Below are 9924 nucleotides of genomic sequence, written 5' to 3' on the forward strand. Positions count from 1 at the left end.
ATAGTAATGGACAGAGTCAGAATAAGTATAATAGTGATCCTTCAGCAGGACCATATCTACTGTATTACACATGGGAGAAACTGATTCAGATATCTTAGTAATGCAATCTGTGTAAGACTTTAAATTGAATTAATCTATATCTAGAATTGATAGATCAGCTCTGTATGTCATGGTTAACGAGAGCTGGACCCACGGTGCAGACAAAAGGAGCCGAGAAATATTTGCAAAAAAAAGTCTTTAATGATTGTGGATTGGCTGAGCTGGAGCTGGAGCTGGAGCTGGAGCTGGAGCTGGAGCTGGAGCTGGAGCTGGAGCTGGAGCTGGAGCTGGAGCTGGAGCTGGAGCTGGAGCTGGAGCTGGTTCTGGATCTGGATCTGGAGCAAAGGTGGCCGCTTGAGTCCGGGGGAAGCAGGCAAAGGCAGGAACTGGAAACAGAAAACGCAGTCAGGATTAGTAGGAAACATATAAGTAGCAAGTCAAAAACTACAGAGCCAATGTACATCAAACTACCACAGAGGTAAGCTGACAATCTGGCGATGAGTGGTGAACTGAACCTGACTTATATCCAGGGGAGAAAACTTTACAGAGGCCAAGAGCAATCATCAGACTGCAACTTTAGAAAACAATGCTGCAACATTTAACACCTTATTTTGTAATTATTCTAATTAATTTGTCCTTTTTTTTGGAGATTCACAGCAATTCAGGAGCTCTGATGCTCTGTGGAGTTCTGTTGCAAACAGAAAAAAGTTATATTTTAGATTTAATTGTTACTCATAAACTCACAAAGCCCAATATTTTTAAAAATATTCTTTTAGGGTCACTACTCAACATCAGTCCAGGGACAGCAGATGTAAAATAGCCTTTTGGCTAATTCTGGCATGTTTACATTTGTTAAAATGTTGTATTAATGTGCATTGTCCCTGATTATTAAACCTTTAAATAAAATAAATAAATCCATAAATATACACTATATATACATATATATGCCAAAAATATAAACAATCAGAAATATGAGAAGAGCAGAAAGCAACAACAATAATAATATAATACAAATAAAATAGAGAATAAATATACTTAATAGCACAAATCCTTCTTACACTAATGGGAAAACACACTGAAGAAAATCTTATTATTACACTATTGCACTTAGAACAGCAAACACACTGTTTAAATGACACAACAGCCATCTAAAGTCTGACTCTTCTGGCCTTCCTTCATGCAAAATCACCAATGATGTCATCAAATGAAATCTGATCGCCTATTTCGTGATTGACACTAAGACCAAACCAATTCACCTTGGAGGTGCACAGATTTGTTTTGTATTATTATTATTTTTTTTAGCCATTTCACACAACCCAGAAAAATAAAAATGTGCATGAACTGTAGGCCTGTATTTATAATATTATGAATGAAATGTGCGTTATTTGGAAGAAAGTCGAGGTGTGACTGACTTTAGCCCACTAATTCCATTAGATTTTGAAATTGATTTTTTTTTTTTTTTTAAAGTTTTTTTCTGGCATAGACGCCTTTATTTGACAATAGAGAGACAGAAATTGCGGGAGAGAGAGGGGAATGACATGCAGAAAGGCCCGCTGGCCGAGACTCGAACCTGGGTTGAAGAGCTCGTGCCACCCCCCATAAGTCATGACAAAATGCCGCCCTGGGCGCTTGCCCAGTTCGCCCATATCAGGAACCGCTACTGGGTGAAATACCATCACACTTCGCAGGACTGATGTGTGAACATACCACTAATATGCAATTCAACCATGTCTTCATCGGTGCTATATAACTGGCCACAAGATGGTGCTATTTGTACCCTATTTGAATCCAGAGGGGGGATATGTGTTTCAAGATTTTTGTGACATTAAGTGCCTTTCAAGTCCCTTAAATTGCCTCCATGTTTACATCACTTGATTATTTTCCCAACAAAGAAGGAAGGAAACCAAGCCAGGAGAGAGGAAACAAGGAAATATGTTTTAATGAACAGTGCCCTGCCTCCGATACTGTATTCAGTTATCTTTATACATCCATGGGCGGCACCCGATCCAGGTCTTATAATATATACATGGTTGTTACTCACAAATCATTGAGTAGAAACACGGGCAGAGAATGAGGAATGGGGTTATGCATGAGGGGAGTGATGAGTGGGTTACAGGATGGTGGGCAATAACAATTATCAGATGAAAGCTGAGCAGGAGGTGTCTGCTCTTTCATAGAGTCCAAGGAGTGTTTCCTGGTCTTCAGTCTAGCAAATGTAGAAATATAACCTCTTGTGGTCATGGAAGCTTCACAGTCTCCTCTATGTGAAAAGGGCCTTAAGATAACTTTTGTTGTGATTTGGCGCTATGTAAATACTATTCTATTGAATTGAATAATTTGCTGTATTCATGCATGGGCTCAATGTGACATTACACTAACTTTGTACTTGGGAGCTGGCAGAATAATAATACAAATAGTAATAAAGTCTGTCCACACATACAGCTCCACAGGTAATGTCCAGATAACTTCTGGGTTGCAGTGCATACATGAAAAGGGCTTTGGTTTTTGGGTATGCTCAAATAATAATGATAATAATGATAATGATAAGAAGAATCATTTTATTTGTATAGCATTGTTCAAGCCAGGAGCACAAATTACAAGACTGTGTCAAAATATAAGTAAATCATCCAAAAGGTAAAACAAGTGAAACTATTAAAACAAACTAGGTTTAAATTAGGTTGTTGTTGCTGCTGTGACGATGCAAATGTCCCCTTTGTGGGGCTAATAAAGACATATCTTATCTTATATCATGTAAATTGTCATTGTGTGGTTGATGATGAAGTCCTTTGTCTCCCAGCACTGATAAAAAAAAAAGAAAAGATGTCCATCTCTGACTGATGAACATTTTGATTTGAGCTGGAACATGAATGTTGCATCCTGCTTCATGCAACCTTTTTCGTACATTTTTTTTTCCCAGTTAAAAGGTTATCTCTGGGTGACCAGCTCTTCCTCTTCCTGTATTACATTATCTGTGTCCTGTGCCTGGACCTCTGCTGCTAGCTACATACAGTGCCAGCTTTAACCTTACTTTGTGTTAGCTGGATGTTGTATTCTGGACATTTTCATTTGTCTCGTAATCATCATCCAGCTGTTTCTCATTTTGTAATGCTGAACAACACTTCTTCAGCATTACAAAAATGTTTTCTTATGCTGGTTGACCTACCAGACTTATGTGCTTCAGCCATTTTGACTATCCACAGGCTTTAGCCACAATTCATTTCTCAATGCCAAAGGGGTGTAAATGTATTTATGTGAATGCTTACAAGTCATTAATGTGAGAATCTTTCCCATCTCTACCATCCATTCCATGTTGTCCTGTCAGAGCAACTAAATACTGCCGAATTACATTCGCTGTGGCATTGTTTCAATAAGCTTTTGCAATGTCACAAGATTTATTTCCATCCAGTGTTGCATTCATTTTTTAACAAGATCTTGTATCGATGATGGGAGAGTCGGACCACTGCACAAACCCTTCTCCAGCACATCCCAAAGATTCTCAATGGGGATAAGGTCTGGACTCTGTGGTGGCCAATCCATGTGTGAAAATGATGTCTCATGCTCCCTGAACCACTCTTTCACAATTTGAGCCCGATGAATCCTGGCATTGTCATCTTGGAATATGCCCGTGCCATCAGGGAAGAAAAAATCCTTTGATGGAATAACCTGGTCATTCAGTATATTCAGGTAGTCAGCTGACCACATTCTTTGGGCACATAATGTTGTGCATCTCAAGTCACTTAAATTGCCTCAATGTTTAACTCACTTGCTTATTTTCCCTTGAGTCCTAGCCTCTCCCAACAAAGAAGGAAGTAAACCAAACAAGGAGAGAGGAAACAAGGAAATATGTTTTAAAGATATGAGACGTCCTTTCCTCTGATGACGGTTTTGGAGATGTTTGATGGAGTTTGTGTCTGTACACATTGTTACTGCTCATACTAATACAATAACACAGTTATCACTGACAGAGCATCAGTTTCCTGTTACCTCATATCACTCAACTCATATCAAACACTGATCCATGGCACTCTGCCAGTCACCTAACATTACCTTGAAGTGATGCAAATTCTACTTTGATAATAAGTAGTGCTATACTACAAACACCATGTGCAGTGTAAAGGTGCTAGAAGAGTTTAAATCGACATTGTAAGTGATAATGATGAACAAACCAAAGTTACTGAAATGTACTTTTTGATTCAACACCCTCCAGAATATATTGTCAGAGGATGATTATAGGAACACTGTTAATGTAATTTGTTTTACTGCTGTACAATTTAACTGTAAATTGCCATGGTAGAGATGTTATTAAGTAATTCCTATCAATGTGTTGTAAATATAGTGTGATAATAAACTACTGCAGCCACAAGGACCATAAGTAGTGTATTGGCTACATATGTGTATAAAGTAATGAGCTAAAATGGCAATCCAGCAAGACCATGTTGGTGGACCAGCATCATTATGCTGGTCACACCAGCTAAACCAGCACCAAACCAGCGTAGACCAGTATGAAAATGATGCTGGTCCATGCTGGTTTTCCCAGCAGGGAGTTTGATCTGAATTTTGTGAGTCAGGTGTGGTACTTTAACCAGATTTATTTTCCTGAAGTTAAAATCAAGTTAATTTCTAATGCTGCGTGATTAACGTGCTACTCCATTTCCATCATGCATCTCCTGCTCTGCTTAGAAATTGAATAGAATTTGATGTGTTGCTGGAATTTGATGCTTGAGCCAGACATTCAACTCTAATAATATGTGAGTTAAAACTCTCCTGATTTAATACCAACATGTCATTATGACAGCATTAAACACACAAACTAGTTTGTCCAGATATGGTTGCCAAGTCACCTCCCCTAATCTACAGCAAAGAAGTGAATTTGGTTACCATGTTTCCTCTTACATATATAACTCTGCTCTGGTGCTGATTCTCCTCATTTTCTGTTACGGTTCTGTTTCGCACACACAGCAGCCAAAATGGTAAGTACTGTAGCTTTGGCAAAGAAATGTATTGTATTGTGTTGAGATTTACATTGACTTTTGTTTTGGATATTGTGTGTACTTTGATGGCGTCAGTTGGGAAATATACTTGTTACCATGTTTTCTTCGTGCATCAGTTTTGAAGTTTTGGAAGTTGTATTTTTCTTGACTAGACAGATACAGGCTAGCTGCACTCTACTGCTTTAAGTCCTTGTATTCACCAGGTCCTCTCTCTGGGCCTGGATAAACACAGCTGAAACAGACAATAATCTTCTTGTCTGACTCTTGGGGAAGATGGTAAATAAGTATATTTGTATTTTTCAAAATGTTGGAGTGTTTCTTAAATCCTAATTTGACAGGCCATCTATATGCCGGTCAAATGAATCTTCCCCATCATAAAATCTCATATAATCAGACTTTGCTTTTTGTATCAGCTATTGAAGCATTTTTATCATTTTTCACCAATCCTCAGCAAGAATGCCAATGTTTTTGGTTTTTTTTATGGTCAATGTTTACAAGAGTTGAGCTTCGCCCTAAAGACCCATTTATCTTCTTTCCTTGTGCTGTAATCAGGAACTTTCCTCAGTGCAGAATCTGCACGTTCAACATGGACAGAAATGTCGGCATTTTTTCATCATCTGTACAGCTCTAAAATGAATGAATGGATAGTATTTAAAATCCAGACTCCAGTGTGAACTCTTTCTTCTTTTTTTAAAATATTTTTTTTCAGGCGCAGACACCTTTATTTTAAAGTTGATAGACAGGAACTTGTTTGGATTGTAATTTGGAAACTGAAACTTATTTAAAGTAATAGTCCAACATTTTTTGAAATACTTAGGCTATTTGCCATGTTTTCCAGAGTTATGTGAGACAATTAATATAACTTGAATCTTTTATCATTGGGACCATTTTGGAGTTTTTGGAAGTTTTGTTTCTTCACTTTTGACAGAAAGATGTCATTCATCATATGATACCACACGAAATAGTATCATTTCGTGTTTATCATTAATTAATTGGCTGTCAAGGATTAGCAGTAATACTTATCCACGAGTATGCACACCATCAACTATGCAGCACATTTGTGCAGTTCATATACTGCGTCTGTCCGTCTCAGGGGAACAGAGAAATATATTTTATGCCGGGCCTGTACAGTATACTTAAAACAGTTATATTTAAACCAACAATTCATCAACTAAGTTTATATATCGATATATGAAACAGGGAGATTTGTCCCACCAATATTTGTAATTGACAAGATATCAGATTGCCACAGAAGCTGTAAGAATTAAACTTACTCTGAAACGGACAAGATGTGTTTCATTCACAGAAAACCAGCTGCATCTCGTTTGTGTTCATGTTCAGCAACAGTGAACGTGTTTTCAAGGCTGTGGGTCCATCCTTTAGGTCCTGTGCTCCTATTATTGCTTTTACTGTGACCACACCCTGTCGCTACAAATACACTCACTGGGGTTTGTCTTTGAATTTTGGTTGTAGTTGTATTAACAGCAATTTTTACACCCTATTTTCTCTAGATAACAAAATTGATCAAGGACATTTTTGTCTTAAGATAAAACAGTTATCCAAAAGTTCAATACTGTCCTAATTTTAATAAAATGTCTCAAAATGTATCGCTGTCCCTGTGACTTTTTATCATGATTTCAGGATTCCTTTTGCAGTGAGAATAAAAGCATGTAGGTTAAAACCTTCCTTTTCCACAGCCAGGCTGGATATACATCACATGCATTCATATGTTAAGGCTGCATATTAATGTTTTTAGACACCCTCAGCTTTCACAATGTTCTTTTTCCACAGGTGTTCTGTCCATATTGTAAAGAGAAATTGACTGGAACTGTTGGACGTCTTTGTACCTCCTGTCACAAGGACATTGGATTTATGGCACCTGCTCTACTTAATGGTAAACTCTTCTCTAAAAGTCAAATATTTCACTAGTGCTTGAGTTTAAATGTCTCAGTTGTGCATGATGTGGTAAAGTGTTGATGAAAGATGTACACTTACTATCGCCAGTCATGCCAATTTTTAACATATATTGTAGAACTACTGATTTAGAATAAATGCCAACAAGTAAGAATTTGCTCTGTGCACCATGCTCTGCTCTGCAGAGCCTTTATCAAACCACCTGTAAACCATTTACTAGAAATCTTGAGTTCAGTTACATTTAATCTGAATGTTGACCATCACATTAAGAAATTGGTTCTGTCTTGTTTCTTTTACAACTCAGAAATATAGCAAGAATCAGTTCAGCACTGCATAAGAACAGCACAGAGCAAATAGTCCATGTTTTTATGTCTAGATTTCTCTGTATTTCCTGTTTTTTATAGTCAGTGATTACTCTACTTCACCTGGTTCAGAATTTGTCAGTCATGCTTTTGACAAATACGGAACAAAGAGAACACATTACCCCCATCCTGACCCACTTACACTGGCTTCATATACTGTTCACCAACTATTTCTTGCTTTGCTACTACTTTTTGTTATTATGTTTGTTTTTTATTAGATTTGCTGTAGATTCCTGCATTCCTAATGACCTGTTCTCCTTTCCCATCAGGCGCAGGAACAGTATCAGTATCAGGTGAAATGACAGAGGCAGCCCTCTTCTATCGATATCGCCTAGAAAGAAAAGCTGAGGTGATCCTTGACTTTCATGGAAAAGAGCACATCATTCTTGTTGTCATCGTTGTATATTGTGTTGTGTTGTCTGTAATGTGTTGTTTGAATTTACATTGTGTCATCTAAATGCTGCTCATATGTACTCTTTATTTTCTTGTATTTTGTCTTTTTACATGTGTTTTCTTAATTAGCAGTGCATTGAGCTCTTAGGGCCATCATAGATTTAGTAAGTACATGATGAATGTCATGGATGTACTTTTAGTCAGCACTTTAAAAAAAACAGTTAGTGAGTACAGTAGTTCATGAGAACAGTGTGAAGAAAAATGTACAGTGGCCAAGTGAGAAAGTCAGACTGTGACTTTAGAAAACACAAGCAGAAAAAACATTACAACATTTAGCACCTGAATTTATTGATTATTCATGATCTCCAAATCCAAGGTTGCTGAGGACCTAGAATCAGGTGACCTGATAGAAATCTTCCGTGCTGGCCATAAGCACTGGGCTGTGTACGTTGGTGATGGAGACGTCGTTCACTTTGTTTCTCGTGGTGAGTCATTTCTTTACATTGCTGTGTCAGTACTGCTACTCTGCAAACACTCAACAGTCCGAGTAAAGATCATCATATAGCAGCTAAGATTAATTATTCTGCAGATCTGAGTGCAGACGTTGATTATTTATTTGGTTGAACTTGAACAAAATTCATCATAAAACATGTTACAAACCATCACCATATATACCTTGTATAAACTGTGGTCCTCTTTATCCTTAGGAATCGGCAGTTCTGGGGTTTCATCAATCATATCAGAAGTGCCAGGTTAAGTGAAAAAGAAAAAACTCCAAGATGTGGTCAACGAAGACAAGTGGGAAAAAAATAACATAAAACATCCACGCAACGACAACAATTTGAAACCCAGGCCAAAGCAAGAAATTGTGAAAGTAGCCCTTTCACATGTGGGGAAGGGTATGAAGTACAGTGTTGCTACTTGGAACTGTGAGCACTTTGCCACCGAGTGCCGTTATGGCAAAGCTCTGTCTCTTCAGGTATGTAAGTGGATGGTTTAAATGGATGATTTAAAATGCCTAATTATAAAGACAATTAAGTCAAAATAAAATTCACATTGTTATAATTATTTACCTGTAACGGATAGCAGTGGCAGGACAAAATTGCAGCACAGAACACCAGTGAGCAGTTTGTAAAAGTCTTTATTACAGTCCGTAAGGTAACTGAACGGGTATAGGTAGAATGTGTAGTATATACTTTTGACTTTAGGCTCAGCACAAAAAGAATGTTTTAAAAAATATATTTTTAATTTTTGCCAATTTTCGTGGCCCGGAAGTTATTTATTGACTTCTTCTTCTTAGCCTGTTTGTAAATCTTTTGCAATGTCTTCGGACATGTAAAAAGCCCGGTGCTCCAGCCGGTCATCTCAGCTGTTAGCAGCCTGTGATCTGGCTCTTAGATGATGAACCGGTGCCCACTATCACCAGCTTTACATACTAAACATAGGGAGAACGGGGTTGGTAGTCACACTTTTTACTTTCCTTTGAATTCCTAATAAACCATAAACTGAATAAATTCCCTTTTAATTAGTAATGAAAGCCTTAAGTGTCAGGTAAGAATAGAGAGGTCTTACTCTCCTTCAGCTGATTCTGTTCAAAAGATATGGGCCGTCAAATAATACTTATGTCGGGGAAAAATAAAAAATGTATACAGTCTTAAAAAAATATTTTAAATCTGACTCAGACTCATTTTATTGTTATTTCTTTCACCAAGGAACATGGGGAAAAAAAGAAACACAGCAATATAGCAAAGCTAACAAACACATGTTTTGGCGTAGCAAAGAAAAAAACCTAACTGTCGCTCGCTATTCAAACTTTTTAATGGTAATAATTGTTTTATTATAAACTCATTGTGTAAAAGCCCAGAAGAGAAACACTGAAGAGTTGGATATTTACATTTCACTTGAAAAACACTAAACGTCCTCTCACCTCAATGTCAATCAGTTTACTCCAGAAATGACATTGGAAGTCATTTTCAGTGCCAAAACTTTTTAACAGCGCCTCCTAGGGCCCGGGATCTGATGAATGTTACAACCAACCCCTTTCTCCCTACAGTTATTATTTTATTAAGCGTCCATAACTATGAATGCATTAACAGTAGAAACCTTCTATTTGAGAAAGACAAGAAAGATACATTCCCACACGCAGTTAGGGTGGAGATGATAATGTGTTCAGAGATGTTAACTGTACGCAGTCTCAGTTCTCTCTCAAGACTTGAATGATATCA

This window comes from Scomber scombrus, chromosome 9, assembly GCF_963691925.1.
Source record: "Scomber scombrus chromosome 9, fScoSco1.1, whole genome shotgun sequence".
NCBI classification, from domain to species: Eukaryota; Metazoa; Chordata; class Actinopteri; order Scombriformes; family Scombridae; genus Scomber; species Scomber scombrus.